General features: G+C 35.1%; 1 pseudogene across 1 annotated transcript; it reads right to left on the bottom strand.

The window, feature by feature from the left end:
- Nucleotides 1-5458: 5458 nt before the first annotated feature.
- LOC149556022 (pentatricopeptide repeat-containing protein At2g13600 pseudogene) lies at nt 5459-8396 on the bottom strand (annotated as a pseudogene). Its single transcript, XR_016364617.1, has one exon. The product of XR_016364617.1 is annotated as a pentatricopeptide repeat-containing protein At2g13600 pseudogene (transcript).
- Nucleotides 8397-23628: the final 15232 nt, after the last annotated feature.

Raw genomic sequence — 23628 nt, 5'->3', positions numbered from 1 at the left:
CTTTGGGAGGCCATATCTTAGTCATAAGGACCCCAAATCAGGTGCGATTATTTTTGAAAATGGGTAGAATTTTCTAAACTTTTCAGTGGTGTATCTCTTTTCTAGTTTTGGTGCATGGATTTGTTAGAATTTGCATTTTTTGGTGACTGTACCTCCATAATCTTACATTTTGCAACTTCAGATTCTTTGTACGAGCACATCTGGACTTGAAAACAGGTTCTATTTTTTTTTAGTGTGTTATTTTTTGTCTACTTCCTAGATTTGCAGTCAGATTGTAGAGTTGTGTGGACAAAAGTGTCACTTTCAGAAATAGTGCCTTTCTTTGCTTTGTATTACTTCAAATTTGTTGTACATTGTAAAGTTCTAGATTTGTAATCTATTAAGAGGTTGTAACAAGCAAAATCAGAAGTCCACGAAGGTCGAAATTGACAAGTGGCCATTGCAATCGCACTAATTATAAAGTGCCACAAGCATCTATTTTGGGGGATTTCTTGATTTAGTGAAAAGGGGGAAGGGGGTGTTCTTGGTGTTGTGTTTCTTCTTTTCTACAATTTTTTGTCATTTTCTACATTATGGAAAATTTTAAGTTTCCAAAATTAACTCCACATAACTATGCTACATGGTCCATCAAAATGTGGTATCACTTAATGCATAATGGAGTTTCACAATATGTAGATGGAACTCTTCTTAAACCAATAGGTGATAATGCATCAGCAAGTGATATTTCAGCTTGGGTGGCAATGGATAGGAAAGCCTTAGGTGATATATGTTTGGGGCTTGATGACAAGATCATGTATCAAATTGAGAAGTGTTTTACATCCAAGGAAGCTTGGGACACCCTTGAAAACCTATATGGTAAAGGGTTTGAAGAGGATGTTTTCAAAATTGAAGATGAGCTTGTCTCCTTAGATCCTAAGTCATTTGATTCTATATAGGATTTCATCATCAAGGTGAATGAACTAAGGAAAAAGTTTATTGATTGTGGGAGTTTTATCAAAGATGACAGATTGATCTATCTCATTCATAACAACTGCCATCGGAGTATTCCACATTTGTTTCTTCTTTTAACACCTCAAAGACTACATTAGGGTCTACCTATAAGAAAGTCTCCTTTGATGAATATGTTGATATGTTGGATACAGAAGAAAATAAGTTGAAATCAATGGAGATTCTCAATTCACCTAAGTCTAAAGCATTGGTGGCCAATAATGAGGGTTCTCACAATTCAGCTGGACAATCTTCAAATAAAGGAAAGGGTAAGAATAAGAAGTGGAAGAAAAAATTAAAGGATGCAAAAAAGACAACACCACAATCCAATCAACAAGACAAGTCTTCCTCAAATTCCAATAAGAAGGGGGACAACAATAATAAGGAGAAGAAAAAATGTGCCTATTGCAAGAAAATGGGTCACAAAGAACATGAGTGTTATCATAAAAAGATTGGTGAGTTGACGAACATCATGAAGAAACATAATGTTCCATTGCCTAATGCTTATAAGGATAAAGGGTCTTCTTTAGATTGAAAGGACAAAGGGAAAACACTCATGGCAAATACAAATTCTTCAATGGAAAGGATCCTTGACTCAGGTGCCTCATATCACATGTGTTCTTCAAAGGAGGATTTTTCTTCATTGAAGCAGTCAAAGGTACCACACATCTTTGTAGGAGATGATATCAAAATGGAAGTTGAAGGGAAAGGAAAAGTGAAAATGGAAAATGGAGAGTTTCAAGATGTTCTCAATGTTCCAAACCTAAGTTCAAATCTCCTATCAATCTACCAAATCACTCGCCTCAGAGATGGACATAGAGTTGAGTTCCTTCTAGACTTAGTACATGTGCACAGTCTAAAAGATGGTTCATTGGTTGCAATGGGGAAAGTAAATCATAACAAGAGGTTGTATTCTTTCTCTCATTTCATACCCAAGTCTCCTTCTAAGGCCTTGTTATCTCAATCAAATTCAAACATGTAATTATGGCATCAACAGTTTGGACATCTTTCCTTTTGCCATCTTCAACAACTTTGCACATACAAAATGGTCAAAGGTCTACCTCAAATCAACTTTTCCCACGGTGAATGTTCAATAGATTTAGTGGATATGCATCTAGAAGGGAAGTTATAGAAAGGAAAGTCTTCAAGCGCACCAGTTGTTCTACAGATGGTTCACATGGTATTAGCAAGACCTTTTGCAGTGAATTTAGTCAGCAAGGGTCGCTACATACTGACTTTCGTTGATGACTTTTCAAGATACACTTGGGTCTTCTTTCTTCATCATAAGAATGAAGTGTTGGACAAGTTTCTAGCCTTCAAGACTCATGTAGAACAGAAATCGAAGAAAGCCATCAAAGTTCTATGAATGGACAATGGAAGCATGTATGTGAACATAAGACTTCAAGACTTTTGCAGACTTGAGGGCATTGATTTTCAAAATCCACTAGTATTCAATCTGCATAAGATAGATGTTGCAATTTTGAGAATCCAAACTCTTAAGTCCATGGCAAGTTGCATGATACAAGCCAAGTCTCTAGATCCATCATTAGAAGTCGAAGCAATTAGTAGTGTCACTCACATTCTTAACAGGTCTCCTCATCCAACCTTAGATGGCAAGATTCCTTTTGAGGCATGGTGCGGGAGAAAACCTATTGTGAAACACTTCAGAGTTTTCGGTTGTCCTGCATGGGCAAAGATATCTTCCAAGGGATGCAAGGCACAATCACCTTGGCCTTGTACTTTCATTGGTTATGAAGATGATGTGAAGGCATATAGACTATTGGATCGAGAGACCCATCAGATTTTTGTGGAGAAGGATGTGCACTTTGAGGAAAGTTCACCAAGCTTGTCCTCTAATCCTATCCACACATCATATCATGTGGAAATTGATAGTGACACCAATGATAGTGCTTCAACAGACTCAGACACATGGGGTTCTATCGATAGTTGCAGCGAGCGGTCACCACATCAGTCCAATCCACATGCATATATAGCCACGGTGATAGGTCTAGCATAGTAGGATACATCCAGTCTTCCAAGTCTAGCTTCAATGATAGATTTGGGGGACAATATTGATGATCTGCCTCTTCTTCTTGATGCAACAACACATTTTTCAGTTGTCACGAGGGCTCCATCCAACCCTCTTGTTCATTCTTTACATGATCGATCGTCATAGGTTGAAGTGATTGTGGATAGTTATGATCAACAGTTGCAGAGGGCTTCTTCATCAGCTAAAGAGACATACAGTTCTTTGAGACAATTTCTTCAGTTAGTTGAGCAGGTTTCAGAGACATCACTTATCCATGAGATTCTTTCCACACACAACGGAAACATCTCATTTGTACCTTTGGCCTTGTTTCTTCTTAAGGGGAGGAACACCATTTGCAGTCTTGGATCAACTTCTTCATTGGAGTAGTCACTAGCAGGCATTCTTCTCTGTGGGGGTAGCCTATACTATCTCTCTTCCTCTTCTCATTATTCTCTTATGTATATATTGGATGTATGTTGTAATGGGGGGGTCTTGATTACTCCATCCATCCATACATCGTATGTGTTTTTTATCCCTCTTTTTGTAGGAGGGTTTTTCCCATGAGGTTTTCCCTCTTTCTTTGCTTTATGACAGATTACATTTGCATTATGTACATGGGTACCTAACATGACCCAGTAGCCGAAACCCATTTTGCATTGCATCCCAGATTTCATAAGCTTAAGGACATTCCCCTAAGTTGCACTTAAGGGGGGATGTTGGTGTAAATAAGTATTTACTATTTACACTTTACTTAAGTTTACTTAGGTTAATGCATTATTTCATTATTTTATTTTATGAGACACTTAGGAGTTTGTGCACCTTTTTGAGTTGTTATGTTGACAACACAGAAATACACAACTCTTATTTAGCACATGGTGTCTACAACACTAGAGTTTGCATCATTCACTGAGTTGTCACGTAGACAACATAGTTATTTGCACTCCCTTTTAGCACATGTTGTCTACACCACTGATTTGCATGCTACACCATTGTCAGCAACAAAAGGATTTAAAGAGATTTTGACAAAAGGATTCTGACTGGGCACATGGACTATCTTAGTATGAGCTATCAAGACACATAATGAATCACTCTAACTGAAAAATAATCACTGATCTCTAAAGGACATAACCCTTAAACATAGAACACAACATATGATAATAACTATAAACATAAAAGTAGAGTGCATAGTCTCATCAATACCTATTCATATAAGTGTATTAAAGTTTGAGTTTGCACATAAGACATTCGTAAAGAAAATGTGATTTACGATAGAGACTAAGGGTCTAAGGCACTCAATCGACAATCCCAAAAGTCAATTACAATCTCAAGGCTTTACAAAGAGGAATCCTCTTGATTTCAATAAGAATTCACAATTTGGACTCTCCTAGCCTGTCATTTATGATTTTAGGTGGTGCGAAATTTGTCGGGCGACTTTTTCTGCACTACTCAAGTCTCTATCATCCCCTGTCCATGCTCTGAACATTAGACATCTGTCGAACAACTCTCTAGATGAAGCAGTTGTACATCACGTGGGTCATATGTATTTCGTTCTTCTTTTGCAGAAGGTGGTGGTCATTTGGATTTAGAGGCACGTGAAAACCCACGATGCAAACGTCCCCATTCACGGTCGTCACCATATGTGAAGACACATCTCGAGGCTAAACCCACTTTGAAACATTCGTTGATACATGGTGTGGAGGAAGTTGGGGCCAACAATGTTAAGAGAGACAGACTGCTTAGACACATGGCAAATCTAGGTCTCCCTAGTGTTGTGTTGACAAGTGGCACTGGTCGCTGCTACCTTTTCGACGATTGTTGTTCGGAGGTGAAGTTTGGTCGTCATGAATCTGTTTTGCGGCATTTTGAGTTTTTACTTCACAGGACCAAAGCCTTTATTCTAATACCATTGTCGGTCTATGTACGATAAACAAATAGAATAAATGAAAGAAAGAGAATAATTCCAAGATAAGTTATTATTCACCGATTGCATTTAGTGCATTAAAGCAAATCCCTCATAGGCCGGACTGCTAACCCATCACCTACTGTTCATCTACCACCTTCACTTGAAATAATCAGAAATTAGGATAAAGTTGCTAAAATATAGTGCTCTAAGAAGAGAAACGGGATTATATAAGGTTCTCTTGTAATTGTAGCTTTTATGTTAGATAGAGTTCAAGAAGAGCTAAAAATGCCAAAATTTTATCATGTAGTAATAAGCCTCTTCAGCTCAAAACATTTTTTTTTAAAAACCAGTGAAACTACAACAGAGATGTTAATCAATTCTTCAAAGACAATAATATCTCCAAGGATGAAAAGATTTTTACCTAAACAAGTACCCTGTAGTTATGACCTTTCCATTGTCGACCAATCCAGCAAATTATTCTGTCTTCACCATTCAAATTTGTAACTTAATCGCATATTCAATAACACCCGGTCCACCAATTGTTAAAAAATATCCTTGCTAGTGTACCAGATGACTTATTAATTTTTTTGAATGTAACCAAGTAGAATAATATTCCATTCATCAAAAGTCGCAGCAGATTAATCTGTGCTTTTAGCTTCAAATAAGCTCAAACATCAACATTAGAACTGACCTGGAGTTTACATACACATGGAAGTCAGGGAATAATCTCAAATTCCGCCAATATAATAATTCAATATAGAAAAGAAAACTTGTTTAGAGAAACCAAATGAACCCAACCTCTTTGCTTTTGTTCATGCTATACATACTCTCAAAGGGCATGTTGAACATATAGTCTACAAACCACCAGTTTCTAATGACTTCAACTCTGTTTGGACACTCCCAGACCGGGCCTGTGTCCTTCATTTGCATACTGAGAGTAAAGCATTCTCTTAGTAAGGTAATACTTCCAGTTTAAATTCCTGCAATTAATCTCTACACTTGTTTTTACACTTAATCACCTCCATTTGACATATGGAATATTTGGTTTTCGCAGAAACCCCTGTGGCAGCCCAAATTTCTTGTGTGGCAACCAGATCTGCATCAGGTGAGTCCTGGTACTGTTCTCATGTAACTCAGTTATATGGGTATCTGAATTGCAGCCCTCCACGTTGAAGAGAAGTGAAAAATGACAGCAGGGCAGTGAATGGTCTGAGTTAAGCTCTCTTTTTTCTTAGAGGCCTCAAAAAATAGCTCTTTCATTGTGCTGTAAAATATATGCACAAAACATTTAAAAAGCCTCTCTGTGAAAGAGTTGTTTGGAGATTGTCACCATAAGCCGTACATAGAAATCGCCCACTCAGACTGGTGGACCATCAGTCTGAAGGCACAGGGTACCTTTTTTCTTTAATAGGAAGCAATGCATGGAAGATATTATTAAGCATTGGCAAGCGTCTCTGTGTTTTGAAGAAAATATGAGTTACATTGATACCTCTATTAAAGGTTCTGGATAATTCTGATAGGGATCTACAAACCTTGTGCATCCGCCTATCCTAGGATGAATTAAACCTTGCAGCTTTCTTTTTAAGTCTTTGTGTCCAATGCAAGTAAATCTAATGTTCAAGAGATTGTGATTGTCAGAGACTTGTCTTATGCAATAAATGCTGTCACCCTGTTCTTCACTTCAATCCAGCTGCACCCAGGCAATTTTTTCACTCTCCTCTCTCTCATCAATTTTCTCACCTTTGCCATTCTATCCCACAATTTATCGGCAGCATACAAGTTTGACAGCACCACATATTGCGAAGCACTTTGTGGATCCAACATAGAAAGACATTCTGCTGCACGTTTCGCTACTTCCGTATTGCCATTTATCCTGCACACACCAAGCAATGCCCTCCACATGCTTGCATCTGGTTCAAACGGTGAGTTGTCTATCAAGTGCTCTGCTTCATCCATGCGCCCAGCTCGCCCAAGGATGTCAATCATGATTGCATAGTGACCTGCTCTTGGTGTGACTGAATAACGATGACTCATTAAACTAAAATAGTAATGGCCTTCGTCAACTAGACCTGCATGGCTACATGCAGAGAGAACGCACATGAATGTAATTTCATCTGGTTTGAAGCCTGCGTCAAGCATTTTTTCAAAGAATTGAAGAGCCTCTTTGCCATATCCATTCTGAGCATATCCAACCATCATTGCATTCCATGACACAACATCTCGCTCGAGCATTCTGTCGAATAAATTGTGGGCATTTCCAGTGCTCCCACATTTTGCATACATGTCAACAAGAGCGTTACCCAAAAAGATGGTTACATCGTGCCCTGTTCTAGTAATCTGACAATGCACTTGCCTTCCACATTCCAGCACAGCCAGGCTAGCACATGCACTCAGAACACTGACAAAGGTAAAGTGGTTTGGCTTCAAATCTTGCCTACGCATATTCCCAAATAGTATCAGAGCCTCTTCACCATACCCTTGCTGTGCATATCCTGCAATCAAAGTGTTCCATGTGACTATGTTTCGCCCAAGCCTATTGTCAAACAGTTCACGAGCAATCTTTACTTCCCCCGACTGAACATACCCTTTGATTATGGCAGTCAAAGAAACAACATCATGGTGAGGCATCGTATCAAACACGCGACGTGCATCGTCTACTCTCAGACATTTACCATACATATCAACCAATGCATTGCTAACAATCGCATTGTAGGATACCAAACCACTGATTATAGCATAACCATGTATCTGTTTACCCTGCTCCTGGGCTTCCACGCCTACGTTAGCACAAGCGTTCAAAAGCCCAACAATACATAGTCGATCTGGCTTTACACCTGCCCTTTGCATTCGACAAAAAAATTCCATTCCCTCTTTACCAGAGAAACCAGTAATCATTGTATTCCAGGACACCAGGTTTCTTTGAGGCATTTTATCAAACAGTTGGCGGGCACACTCTACATTTCCATGTTGAACATATCCTGCAATTATAGTATTCCATGAGCATATGTTTCTCGCAGGTAATTCGTCAAACATTTGGCGTGCATTTATTAAACAGCCGCTCTTTGCATAAATATGAATTAGACGGTTGGCTAAGAAGATACCAATCTTAAACCCGGTTTTGAGCATATAACCATGGATTTTTTCGCAAGCTCGCAACCCTATGCAGCCTTGTAAAAGAAAAGCATATATGTCTGAATCATATAAACCATATGAACGTTGATTCGTTTCGCGTAAAGAGGAAATGTGTTCATTATTCATGCATAGATCATCCACAGCCTGTTGTAAACCTAACGTTCCCATTATAGTAACTTCGTTTCATAATACACCTTCCCTTAGTAAACCAGGTGGCCGTTGCGTACAAATATTCTCTGTCATTCATTATTCTTCTAAAATGTTCACCGAAAAGAGAAATAACAAAAATAACCATGACAGAGGCTGGACTGGGAGTGTTGCAACTATCCCTAACTTGATTCCAATGCTTTTACCATATATATATATATGACTAATGGTAACTTCTGTCGGAGGAAATGGCGTTCACACGAGGGAATGTATTCTCAAGTTTATTAGTTTCATTAATTATTTATTTGCTTTTTCTTGGGGAAGACATCTAGTAGCTTTTGGAGTTATATTTGTGCATCTAGAATTAGAATATTTAAATTGTAAGTAGAATTTTACCTAATTTTTCGATATATCTTTATAAGTGAGTGAAATGTAGTCATAGTTCTCTTTATGTAGCTCTCGTTGAGAGCTCAAAGTGGTCCAAAGTGTCATTTCAAAATACTAGTCAATAGTTGTTCACTCGAAAATACGAATACTAGTGGCTAAATGTCTCACTCTTTATGAAATGTCCCAATAGTGATGCACCAATGGGCCAATCACCAATCAAAAATGTCAAAAAATGATCGACTATTATTACATGTGTGATCGACTATTAATAAATGTGTTTTGATTTGTTAGGCTCTTTTAAAAGTAGTGATTAGAAGTATCTATGACCAAAAAAAAAAAAACCATTAACTCCTATTAGATTGGACCAATCAATCTATTAAATTTAAATTTACAAACACAAATTTTATAATGTATATTTATTTTTAATTTTCATGTTAAAAATATATTTTATATAATTTTTATTTGTCTATATTACAAACAGAAATCACTTTTTCTCTAGTGAATTATGTTTTTATTAATATATTCACATCATGTGTAATATGAGAATAAATTATTGACAAATAATATATTATTATTATATATTGAATTAATTATGACCGTATTATATAATTTATTTAAAAGAGAATGTTGGATGACATAACAAATCACAAACCTATGGTAGGTAGTGATTGTTTTTTATTTACTGAACTTATGCATTAAAATCATAAAAATTCACATCTCTCAAAGTTTAGCCCACTTTGTCATTTATTTCAATTGCAACAATATTTGTGAATTTTTTTTATATGTCTAGACAATGGTGGTTTGTAGTTCATGCAGTCAATGCATATTAAATGGACTATTTCTCTTCATCTAAGCTTGTATTTTATTGTCATAAGGGAATAAAATGTTGAGGAGAGAAAATATTAGGACTGTTTGGAGTAGACATAAGACTATCTTGACCTATGGTAGGTAGTGATTGCTTTTGATTTACTCAACTAATGCATTAAAACCATAAAAAATGCACATCTCTCAAAATTTAGCCCACTTTGTCATTTATTTCAATTGAAACAATATTTGTGAAGATTTTTTATATGTTCGGACAATGGTGGTTTGTAGTTCATGTAATCAATGCATATTAAATGGACTCTTCTTCTTCAATTATATTTGCTCGAAGCTTGTATTTTATTGTCATAAGCGAATAAAATGTTGAGGAGAGAAAATATTAGGACTGTTTGGAGCAGACATAAGACTATCTTTCTTGCTAAAGTGAATTTTTTCAAATTTTTAAATTTCACATTTTTTTCTTAGAGAGATATTATAGATACTTGCAAGTGGCTCTTAGAATTGTTAGTTTGTGATTTAATTGTATATGTAGATCTAATTCATTTTTCTTTACTTTGTAAATCTATCTTTTCCATTCACATCTATATTCAAGAATGACTATGATTCTCATCTAATTCAAATAAAAGTATAGAATCATTTTTTATATTTTATAGTAGTTCTATTTATTTACTATTATTTTACTAACATGTCATCTATTTAAGAATTAAAAGTTTGAAGTGTAAAATTAATTCAATTTTTAGCCCTTAATACTAACACGTTTTTTATATTTTATAGTAGTTCTATTTATTTACTATTATTTTACTAACATGTCATCTATTTAAGAATTAAAAGTTTGAAGTGTAAAATTAATTCAATTTTGAGCCCTTAATACTAACACGTGACTTTGACAATGGTTATTTCAAAATTTTAAATCATTTGCAAAGTTCTAATAACCCTTTGAATTTTTTGGTAGGAACTTGGTTGTTTTGTTGCCTAGTTAATTAAAACACTTTCTTAAAATAATAAAAGGTACCTCAACGTTACATATAATTGCTTAGCCACCCATAAACATAAGATAAAAAGGGAGGAATGTACTCTATGTTTATAGATATTGTCAAATTTTACCTAGGTAACATTGTGATTCAATCTCTCCTCCAAGTAGTATTAGGTATCATTTCCCCAAACTTTGCTTCTTTTCCTTTCAATTTCATAAGGTTATTTAGGCAACCCTAAATAACAAACATGTATTCATATAAGATCAACAAAAAAAATTAATTGTAAAGCAGATTATTCTTCATTCAAAGAAAAATTATTGAAAGATTCATTTCAAATTTAATATATTTTCATTATAAAATTAAATTCTTTCATTTATTGCAAATACATTCCTTTTAAGAAAATTATTCTAAATCAAGAAACATTCGATATTCAAACTATTTTTCAATTTCGTTACATTCCTCGTTGTAACATTAAATATATTCATTTCTTTCTTTCTTTTTTAATGAATAGTCCCTTCTCTATTAATAGAAATATTAAAGTTAAATATTTACAAAAAAGGGTTGAGGGATAGAAGATCATTCCATTGGAGTTTGCATGATCCAAGCCCAAAAAGAAAATCAACTATTCATAAAATAAAAATATATAAACTACCCTCGAGTGGCCAAAGGAGTGCCAGCTGAGGGAGGAGGAACATATCAATCATTAGAACCCCATACATCAATGGGGTTAGTGGGTGGCTCAAGAGGAGCCCACCCATCATCATCAGCGACATTATTATCTTTATCTTCTCCCTCTGCCCTAGGAGGAAAAATTGTTAGGTTTAGGGGGTGGAATGACCATGCCAAGTCTTTACTAGAGGAAGGCCAACAATAAACAAAAAGAGGAGCAACACGGAACTAGCTAGAACCCCACCGCAAAGAAACCAAGTGACAACATTAGTTAACAAATTAACCCATCATTGGGCGAGCACTGAGGAGCTTGAGAGTGAGACATCTGCAAGCAGTGAACAAAAGAGATGCAACTCCTCTAGTAGCCACAGGGTGGAGTGTGTTCCATAGATGCAGAATTTGGTGGCACTCTAGTAACGGTACATGTTGTGTTACCCTAGTGATTAAGAAATTAGCTTGTCAATTTGCACTTGAATCTATAGCATAATATTATTACATATATTGCAAGCCTTAGTATACATAGAGACATTGATGTCCAAAAAATTCACAGTGACTAAAACAACATTTCTATCTTTCCATAGAGTAAATAAGATCTATAGTATTAAAGCATGCCAAATCTGAGAAAAATTGAAGGGCATTCTAGGAGAGTCTCCCAACAAGATCATATGCCAAGAGAAAGGTTATGGCTGAAAGGGTTTAAACAAATCATGAATCTAGAACCAATATTGCTAGTCTCTTCTACAAAACCAAAAAATGTGGAGAAAAGTTTTAGGTTTCCCACAAAATAGGTACCTAGGGTTTGGAATTCCCAAGTGCTTGAGCCGAGGACCATAGGAAAACTATGGAAAAGAACACACTGGAAGCAAAGTGTGCAATCTTCAAATCAATGATAGCATTCCAAACGGTGTGAAATCTAAGGCACTAGTTCTTCTGAGAAGACTAAAAATGCCACCATTTATTAAGCTAATCAACCATAGGCATGTGAGGAACTAGCCACCGATAACCCAACTTGGATTTGTAGCTAGTCATAGGAGTGGCAGGGTACCACTTCCAATACTTCCACCATGGTTTGACTATCTAAATCCATAGTTTGTGAAGCATATGAGGAGGAATAGCAGAAACTAGAAGATCAAATGTTTGCCTATCTAGACAACCAAGTTAAAATTGGACTTTCATGTCCTCCCATGAACGCATACTCATGGTGGCTTTGAAAAAATATCTTTAGGAGTCTGGATGCCACATTTGAAAAATATATAGAATTAGCCCCTTGAACTTTAGCCAGCTAGATTCCTTCAACAATAAACAAGAGGGACCACCAAATGTTATGTTGGTTCATAGAAAGACCATCTTTGAAGCCATCACCTTCCCAAAAAAGTCGAGGCTTAAGGGATTCTCAATCTTTCCAAATACTTTTGGCCACAAAAGTGCTTATAATTTGCACAGGTTTAGGAGTAATAAGAAGGGCTTGAAAGCCAACCCCCTTCCAAGCTAATTTATTAACTATATACCCTAAAGAAATACAATGTTTGAGGATTATCTTCCAAGAATAATTGCCAATGAGGGCACAGATGACCCATTTAGCACAAAGGGAAATGTATTGCTCCTAGGTGAACATTAGATCAAGGCCTCCTAACTCTTTGGGAAGATAGAAACATTCATAGGCCACTCTATGAAAGCCATGATGTTCAAAATATGTAGCCCAAATTAAATCCCTTAGAATACATTCTAGCTTCAACTAAGAAGCCTTAGAGGAAACCTAACAAGAGGAGTAATAGACATGGGTAGATGCCAACACGTTGGAACACATCTAGAATTTTCTCACCAGAAAAAGAGGCTTGGTAGTCTAGTATTCCAACTTCTTATTAATTATTGTAATCACAACATTCCAAATCTCAATAGGGAAATCCTAGAAAGAAAAAGAAATGCCCAAGAAGTGGAAAATATCCCCATGTTGGATATTCTTCCACTCATAGTGGTCAAACCAAGGAGTTGGAAGAAGAGATTTCCTATAGCAGGGAGTTTTATGTCATTAAATAGCCAAGCATGAGGCTAGGTAGAAGGTGTCAAAATACTAGAAGGCATTGGAAAAATTCTCTTCCTCCTCAATGAGGGTGAGGAGAAATCATTTGTAAAGTGGCCATCGACTAGCTAGGATGAATAATCTAGCAAAGAAATACCACAAACCAAACTAGTGGAGATAGCATCAGCAAGCAAATATCCAAAAGCTTCAACCATGAGAACATAAAGAGCCAGAGCAAGGGACAACCCTAGCAAATAGATCTGAATAGACCGAAAGAAAAGGATTGTCTACCATTAATGGTGATGTGAGTTGAGGCATCCCCAAAAATAATCTAAGTAGACTAGAGGAAAATAAGACCAAACCCAAGGGCTTTAAGCATGGAAAGGATGAAAGACCACTCAATCCTATCATAGGAGTTGGCAAAGTAAATTTTGAGGAAGAAAACTTGTTGTTTGGATTGACAGACCCATTCCATTCCTTCCCAAGCTGCAATGATGTTATCCAAAATATACCTAGATTGGATGAAACTAATTTGCTCGAGGAACACAATCGGAGGCAAGAGATGGTGAATTTTAAGGGCCAAAGCCTTCACAATGATTGTATAGGAGACATTTAGAAGAATGATAGGTATCCAATTATGAATATTTTCAAGGTCTCTAGCCTTAGGTATGAATTTAGTGTTTCCTTTGCTGATAAGGTTTCACAACATTTTAGAGTAGAAAGCTTCAAGGAATACTTTATACTGGTCAAGACCAATGGATTCCCAAAAGATCTTATAAAATTCACATTGGAACCCATCACACCCAGGGGTTGTGTCATTTGCCATGGAGAAGGCAACTTCCTTGAGGTCACTGATAGTGATAATTCTCTTGCAAAAGGCATGATGTTCCTCCTGAAGCCTATTGAGCACAACAAAGATGCACATTTGTAAGGCTTGATATTTGGCCTCAGAAGGATCATGAGCTATGAACACTTTGACATAATGGAAAAAATAAATTGGATAATATTAGGAAGGTCACAGAGATTCTATGACCTTCCTTGATTCTCTTAATTACCATGTTGGTATGATGGGCCCAAAGAGCAAAGAAGAACTCTTTGGAGGCTTAGTCCCCAACCTTTCGTCATTATAGGCAAGCCTTTATCTAATCTCCCTATGCAACATAACTATCAACAATCTACTTCTGATGGAGAACATTAGCAAACCAAAGCTAAAAGGATGAAGTTAAATAGATTCATGGCCAACACTTTAGAAGGAGTACAGAGGTCTTAGGTAGTGCCTTCATGGGTTGTTTTGTGGTACATGGCAAGTTTCCTACCATAAATCTAAAGAAACCTTATCATACATGTGATGGCATCATTTTACCATTGAATCCACCAAACTTGAGTGTGGGGTCAAACTCCAAATTCTAGACATGCAAACTATGAGTTGTATTGGGATCATGATGGAGTGACATGTTTAGAAATAAATTGCATTTGGGAAAGGTGTTTCTAAAAAACTTGCTAGATAATGGAAAGAATATGGGATAGTGGTCTAACAAAGTCCCATATGAAAGGGGAATGACATGAAAATTATGATGTTTAGAAAAAATGAAAAAAGATTCCATTGACAAAATGGCTCGAATGTGCCTCTTAAGAATTCTGTCAAAGTCAGCTTTAAAGTTGGACTAGGCATGCCAAACCCCACTAGGACAATTATGATTAGTATTAGGATTAAAAAAGGCCCAACTTATCAAGCATATAGGACCAGGCTTCTCTTTCCCCATGTTGGTGTTTTAAAAAACCTACAAGTTGTGAAAAACCTGTAGCAAGATGTAGAACATAAAGAAAATGCCTAAGGATTAGCTAGTTCCCATATTCACCAGAAATTCTCTTAGATCTAGACCAAATTGAACAAAGCACACATGTGCTTTCTACTCTTTAGGCTCTACAGGGCCAAGGTGGGTGAACCTAGGGATTAAGATGGCTTCTTCTTTGATTTTCTTCTTCAATATTTGCTCACTAATATTCTTCTCCTTAAATCTATCCCTTATAGAAGATATATGGTCAACAATCTTCTTGATATTGTAATCAAATTATGTATTAGAGAAGCTAACTATAACTCCAAGAAAGCTATTACAACAAGGGAATGACCAATAATTTAGTTCTTTATTACAGAAATGGAAAATTGATTTTGATTTATATGTGTATTGTGCAACCACATGATTATATCAACTTGCATCTAAAATAATGACTACTGACTTATCCATTGCTATACAGAGTCAAACCAATAACCCTTGACCTATTTTAATTGACTTGCAATTAAACTTGTCAGCTATTAACCCTTAATTTCATTCTTATGATATCCCTTTCCAAATACCTAGAAACCCTATCAATTCATGAAATCGCTTACTTAATTCCTTGAATCAAAAGTAATCAATGAATCGATTTACAACTCATCCAAGCTACATTAAATTGAAATCACCTTGCTCATTTCAATCTCAAGTTAACAAATACATGAAAATGGAGACAAAAATTAGAGACATAGATATGCAAAACTTCTCTTTTGTATTAATTTTCATTGAAAACCATACATTACTAGTATAAAAATCAAAATATAACTCAAAAATTAAAAAACTTAATCATTCAATGTTGACTATATTCTCCTACTTGTAAAATTGAATACAACATACAATTGACACAAAATTTGGACCAACTATAATAGAAAAACCACTAAAATTCTACAGACTTCAGACCCTCTATCCACATCTTAGAAATCCTTTTGTAAGAAGGATTGCAAAAATATTCAAATGGGAGGACACATGTCAAAATGGTATTTAAAAACAAATAAAAAGATATTTTTACATAGTTGCATTACAAATATTCTCTGTATTTGAACAAAATTGGGGAAGCAATTGCAAAACTTGTAGGTGACACTATCTCCAAGAATTTTTAACATAAATATGTTTTTACTCTAATAACTTGTCACTTTCCTTGCCTTTACCTTGTTTTGTCTCTTCTTCATTTAACTACCTAGTTGCTATCCCTAGATGGTAGAGCATTTATCTCTGCTATAACTTCCCAGATAACTATGTCAATGTCCACATCAGGCCAAGTGGCATCCCTAATCCATTTAATTCTTCAAGGTATGTGTTCCACTTTGTATCTATTATAGCCTTAACCTTTGCAATTATCTTTGCCATCTCTAACTCTAGCTTATATAACACATCAATTAAATAATAAACTACTACAACGTATGCTTCACCATTACAGTAGGCCATAAACCTAGGTGATTTAGAATGTCATCAAAAGAGGATGACCATTCTATCCATTCCTTAAGTCCTTCATCCTTATCCAAAATGTTGGGTACAAAATTTGGTCTTCTTGTGGGTACTAATTTCGTCTTATTCTGGACCAACTGCATCTTGCCCACAAAGAAGCCATTTAAAGCTTTTACCTTATTAATCATTTTTCTTATAGAAATGATCATTACCTTTGATAATTCCTTATTCTATGTCAGCACAGGTACAAGATTATCAAAAAATTGGGTGTAAAGGCACCATGTAGTGAATAAAGGAGACAACAAAGAAATTGCCTCAGAACATTTGTATTCCGCCCCTTGTAAAACAAGATAATTTCTATGCACATTTTGTGAAACAAGTTTCAATGAATTTATCTTGTAAATTAGAAAATTCTTGGTAGTCCTGATTTCTATCTCTTTTCTAGACTCCAATTATTCTTCATCAATAGCCATAGCTTGGCCTATGACATCTTCTATCTTACGTGCATATCCTTCTATTTGTATGCCCTTGTCTTCAATCTTTGTAGCAGATCTAACAATATTTTTCAATGCTATTATCTGATTTTTTAATTTGATATTTTTCTACTCCAAGAAATAAGTCTTCTTCATTTCTTCCTCATAGTGCCTCCTAGCTTGGATATACCTCTCATAGGCTCTTTCTAGTTGTTCATTTGGGACATCAATCTTGTTCTTTCCCAACAACACTGTTGAAGTTTGCAATCCATAAATTTGGTTGTTAGAAGTAGAGTGCACATTCCAAATTATGACATTCCCCTTATGGGACACTTTAATCTCCATAAGAGTGGGCTTTTCATGTTCTTGAGCTAAACTCCATATTGTCATGGTCTGGGCATCAATGTTATACCCAAACCCTCTCAACTCCCCCTGTTGATTCTCATCGTCAAATGATATTGCCTTGTCCTGCCTCCTCATTTGATCTAGCAAAAATGAGGACCTAATATCCCATCTTGGGAATACAATCATTTCACTCCTTTGTATTATCTCCCTGGCCTCTTCCATAGTGATGGTTTCACTAGCAAGATCATACTCTTGTAGCTTTTCTACCAATTCAGAAACTACCTCATCAGAGTCACCTAGTTTAATTTGTAGAGACAACTCATTCTATATCATCTTAAACAAGAAGCTTTTGAATTCTTCAATTTTGATAAAATTTTCATCACTTATAAATTTATTGGCCTCAATGTTTCTGTCATCAATCATTTGAGCCTGTAGCTATAATATTTTAGCCCTTTTCTCATCCTTAATGGCTTGAGCTATCAGATAATTTCTCCTCACATTATCAAAATATTGGTTATTCCTTGGTAAGATCTGTATGGCTTTCTATTGGTCCTTTTGTGGAATTTCCACTATCTTTTGCTTCTTTCTCCTCTACTGAACCCATTCTGAACTTTCAACCTAATCCTCTTCATCATCACTGACCTCTACAATGATGTCTTCATTAGAAGACTCAAGATCAACCTTACTTCTTATCTCCTTTGGTACTTGTGTTGATATTTCATCAAAGTTTTGAACACATTTGTCAAGCTTAGACTAGTAGTCTACTTTAGGATAGAATCCCTTGATGGATGGATTTGCTTTTCTTATCTCCTATTGAAAACTTAAAACATCTTTGTATTTAGTCATTCTTTCTCTACACACATTCTCATCTAAATAGTCAACAATGACATCCTTGTCCCATAAACACTTTGTTAGAGGTAAAGTATATCCTCTCATTTTCTTTAAAGCATTACATTACATGGGTCATATGTTCTTGTCAGCACATTTGGAAACTTAAAACTTCTTAGGAAAGCATTAGTTTCCTCTATGAAATTCTTGCCTATATCAAAATCTCCTTTCTTGGTACATCTACACAAAAATGTTCCCTTTTTTTATAGTTTGGCCTAGATATTCTCTATTTAATGAGATTAATTGCTAAAAGACTTCTAGAAACCCTAGCCTTTCTGGGACATATTTTGGTAGAATATGAGGTGGCTGAGGGCATCCATAATTTTGATGATAGTATATTCCTTAAAAAGAAAAATACTTCCCTAGTCATGCCCTAATTGTTTCCCTGCATCAAAACATAAATTGTGCTTAACCACCTTCTTAACACTTCTAGGTACCCTCTCATTAATAACTCCTATCATTTTTAAGATAGGGTGCACAAAGTCAATTAAAAAAAAAAACATTAGAATATGGGTAGAATATTTTCCATACCCTTGTCAATCTTTGTACAAGTAGCCTTGGGTAGAATATTTTCCATACCCTTGTCAATCTTTGTACAAGTAGCCTTTCTCCCCTTTCCTCTATACACTCAAAGAAGCTCTAATCAATGAATTGTACATTTTTGAACAAGATCAGATGCATGATCAAGGAGTAATGATGGAACCTAAAGTTCTTCAATTGTCCCTCCTGTGTAGCAACAATTTTATCATGAATCTTATTGATGATATAAGTCATAAAATCATACCCAACATTTGTGTTTGGGTCCTAGATACTCAATGCCATGATGTAATGTCCAACGAGAGCATTTATGGTTCCATCTGAAGCTAGGGATTTGTTCAGACCAAAAATAGTTTTCTGCATATATCTTTAGAAGAATTCTAGGGGCATAAGGTCTTCCATCTCCTTCTTCTTTGGAATTTCCCCATTTTCTTTCCTGGACATAGGGATGTGCCTTGTCATTGCTCTACCCATGTAGAAGCTCCTCTAATTCTTAAAATTTTCATTTAATTTATCCATATCAATAAGCAATGCCATTGGACTTCCCAAATCAAAGTCTTCTATAAATGTTTCCTTATCTAGTGCTAAGAAATGCTTCTATCTTTCCTATGGAAGGACTTGCGAACTAGATTGTAATATTTTATTAGTGCCTTTATTAGGTTAACATCCAAAAAGACCTTAGTCATAATTATCTTTCCTAGGTTTCTAGTCCAAGGATTTTAAATTGGAACCTTCTCTATTCTATTTTTTTTAGAAGAGTCAAAACAATTCACTTCTATCCTTATCAAGAACCTCTACATCTCTACAAAATATGTAGGGATCTCTGAATGCATGATCATTTGTAGACTATGCATTAGAAGAACTAGGTAGAATCTATATTTATTCCTCTACAAATGAGCTAGGGCTCTTTGTTTTTGAAACTTAGACTCTTCAATATGTGTTGTGCAATAAATTCACCTTCTTTCTACACCATTTTTGCAAAATTATCTCAACAATTCTAAATGCTATATGTTGGAAATTTGCTTTGCAACTCTGAAATCACTCTAGCACTTAAAATCTTTGCAACCGGTAATGAAATTTTTGGAATTACAATAGGAAAGGTAAACTCTTTGGGGGACGGGGGAGGGGGGGTGGTGTGTTGTGAATCAATGCATTAAACTTTAACCCATGAAAATATTCACCATACATCCATCTCATATATTCAATAAGTGAACTGAAATACCATGTAAAGCATATACATCTAAAGCATGTTATCAAGTAAGCATTCACACATACATGACACAAGACACAAGATATGATTACCCATAAACCCTCCAATGAGAAGGTCAAATTGGGGTGGGGATGAAACCCACAAATCTTCACTATTGCAGTAATATAGTGTATCCAATGAATGTTACAATGTTTAATCATGAAACATGATCTACCCTATAAAAGGTTTGCCATGTTAAAATATTACAAAATTTTTTAGGTCTTACCCTATTAAAGGAATTCAACACCATGTTAGAAGTGTTCATAGTTAAAGGACTTCATTTCACAATTAAGTAAGCACCTTATTAGAGGATTTCAATATAGCCTGCTAAGACTACTCTATCAAGAGATTTAATTGATTTACTGTTCGAATGTCTCAACAATGATCCTATGATTAGCACTCTAATGCTTGATGACAAATCACCTCTATTTTGTTGTGTACTTGATCCTTCTTGATAAGATGTCTCCTTGTTGTTCACTAGTTCCTTCCTTTGTTCTCCTTTAACTAATTCTATGATTCAATTCAGATCATAATGCCTTATCACTATGAATGTCCTAGTTTTCACATGTAAATTCTCTTTGATCATTCTTTCATTCCCTCTCCATTCTCATAAGAAGTTTAGAATTTTTCCTCCTTAAGAAAACCAAGGTGACTTAGGCTTAGGTATGAATCAATGGTTGTGATTCATCCATTTTTCTACTTAAACTTTCTCTTTACTTGATTGGGTGCATGTAATACATAGGGATTCCCACTTAAGATTCATCCTTATCACCAAAATATCATAATTCAATCCTTAGGTCGACCCAAAAATGGTTTACATAGTAGTTTGTGCCAATAAAAATAACTATGTCAAAATTGTATTACTTGGCATTTGAAGTCCCTAGTGCTCAACACTCACTATGACTTCAATGCTATTACTCAGCATCTGAATGAATCGACATACACTGTCTTCTTGACTCCTAAATCACTCAGAACATATTGTGTGCTCAAAATTTGAGTGACTCGACATGCTCTAATTTACATGTTGTGCTTGGCATATGTTACTTGTTTAGCATGAACTAAGTAAATGACTTAAGTGTATAGACACTCACTTGTCAAAACCATTTTGAGATTAATAGACATCACTGTTTTTCTTGGAATTTATTTATTTTTGCAAAGCGAGTGTGGCATTAATGGAATTTAAAACCAACATGCTTCAAATCCTATCAATGCTCAAAAAGCTGGTAACATCTTCACTTTTTCATTATTTGTACTTCCAGTTCACATCTCCTTTTTCTAGCTTAGACATGAATGTTTAAAACTATTTCATGCTTTTTAATACTAGAGGCTATGAAGTTATGATTCTTTTTATTTTCCGCTTCGCCATTTTTTTTAAACCTTCCTTTATTTCAAGCTACGACCATGCGCAGAAAGCTATTTTAATGATTTTGCAGCTTTGCCACTTCAATCTCTAATTTCTATGTTAAGCTTATGATGTTGCACTTGCTTTTATTCGCCACTTCATAGCTCTATTTCCTTATTAACTACATGGGCATGCGAAACAATGATCACTTCATTTTAACCTTTATCACTTCTTCGCAACTATTCATCACTTCAATTTAATCACCGTTGTGATCTAGTAAAACAACTATCTAACATATTATTGCACCATCTCTCTCTATATTCTTAACTATCACTTTCACCTGCGAAGTAGAAACCCTTTATACTAACCTTGTCACAATTTCTTTGTAGTTAATGACATAACATATTCATCTCTTGCAATGGTGTAATGACTTGTATTTTAAACTTGTTTCCTCTTCACAACTGCAAAACACAAGGCTTCTCTAAACCATGCAACATTGTGGTAATTGTCTTGATTAATTGTCACCTTGTTTCACAGCTTTGCAACCAAAAACTTTAATTGCAACTCAGACCTTGTGAAGGTGTGATAGCTATTTCTTTTAATTGTTAAATTCTCTTTGTAGTTTCACAACTCAGAATTTATATTCATAGCTTAACCATTCAAAGTTGTGATTTATTAAATTTTTCCACTTCGCTACCTTAATCTTAAGCCAAACTTTAACTCTTGTAAAGTTGTAATGGCTTAAAATTTAACTATCCTAGATCTTTGTTCATGTTTCACAACTTAAAACATCTTAACTAATTTGCCACCCATAATGTTGCAATAGCCATTTGAAGTTAACTATTACCTTCCTTGCAACCTCGCAACTTAATATTTTACCTAAAGATCAAACCTTGTGATAATGCGATGACCATATATCATTGCTTTGCCACCTTAACCATTGATCACTCTTAACTATAGGTGATGAAGCGATAACCTTGAACTTAACTACTTCTATTACCTTTCACACCTTCGTGACTTATATTTTAGAGTTTATCTAAGTACTTTCAATGGGGTGATAGCTATTTACTTTTAACCTTTTCTTTGTTTTGCAGCCTTGTAATGTTAATCTTTAAGTACAAATTTAACCTTGTGAAACTGCCATCATAAGCTTTCATTAATTCACAACTATAATCTCAGGTTAACCTTAACTGCATGCGAGGCTACAATCACTCAAACTTTAACTATCATGATTATCTCTTGTACCTTCATAATATAAATTTTCTTAAGCCAGAACCAAGCTACAATCATACATTTTTTAGTGAATCGCCCCCTTGCAACCCTAACTTGATAGTTAGCAATAACATCTACTTCATTGTGGTGACTATTTTGATGACTACTTCATTGCTTTGCAACTTCTAAAATTGTTAGATCTCAAACTGGAGCGATGAAGTGATTGAAAGGATTTTGTGACATCGCAACTTAAAACACTTTTAAAGACATTGACTTATTATATGACAAATGTTCGAATGACTTAGGGATATAAAATCAATGTATCACCAAAGTTTATTCATTCGTCCTTATTTTATACTTTTATATCACTTTATGAGAAATTTCAACAAAATATGAGACATTTCTATTGCCCTAGGGTTTTTCATAAGGAACAATCATATTTTTAGAAACCTCAAGTGACTAAAACAAACTTTCTTCTTGATTTTTAAAGGATATCACAAAAAAAATTGTTGGGTGAAAAATTAGGCCATCAATGGCTTTATTTGGGGATGATGGATAACTTGTATCTATGCAAGAATTCAAAATTTATGGGATGAGCAGACCACATACATGACAACTAATGACAACTTTGGAGAGCAACACCTAACAAAGTAGAGGGAAACAATAGAACAAACTAGAAAAACTAGACTATATAGAAATTTACATATAATACAAAACCTAATTAATGTTCATGGAAAGACAAGCATTTCAACTAAAATACCTCTTTCAAGAATTGTCCATGAATTCGAAATTCTAGAATATTACCTAATAATTCCCTTATGAAATAAGAGTCCTCTCCTCAATTTTCATGAAATATATATGGGCCTAACCAAATGGGATCAAACTTTCCATGTTTTTCTATATCTTCTAATCTGACATTCTATAACAACACCATATCTTCAGGGTGAAATTTTCTTGATACTGCCCTTTTGTCATATAAATGCTTAACTTGGACTTATAACTTTACTTTGGTAGAAGCATATCTTCTTGTCTCATCCAATTTCATAATGTCATCCATTCTAATCTACATTTCATCAATGAGATCATCATCATAATATTGAGAAATTCTATACATACCTCTTAAATTATTCTAAGACAACCTAGCTTGTATCCCATATACCAGATCAAATGGTGCACATCTTAAGGCCTTCTTCATTGCTACTCTATTAGCCTAGACTCCCAATGGAAATTCAGAATCCCAAGGCTTTTTGTTTTC

This window comes from Cupressus sempervirens, chromosome 5 (assembly GCF_028749045.1).
Source record: "Cupressus sempervirens isolate cs-2001-9-10 chromosome 5, ASM2874904v1, whole genome shotgun sequence".
In the NCBI taxonomy this organism is placed as follows: Eukaryota; Viridiplantae; Streptophyta; class Pinopsida; order Cupressales; family Cupressaceae; genus Cupressus; species Cupressus sempervirens.
This window is presented reverse-complemented; position numbering and strand designations above follow the sequence as displayed.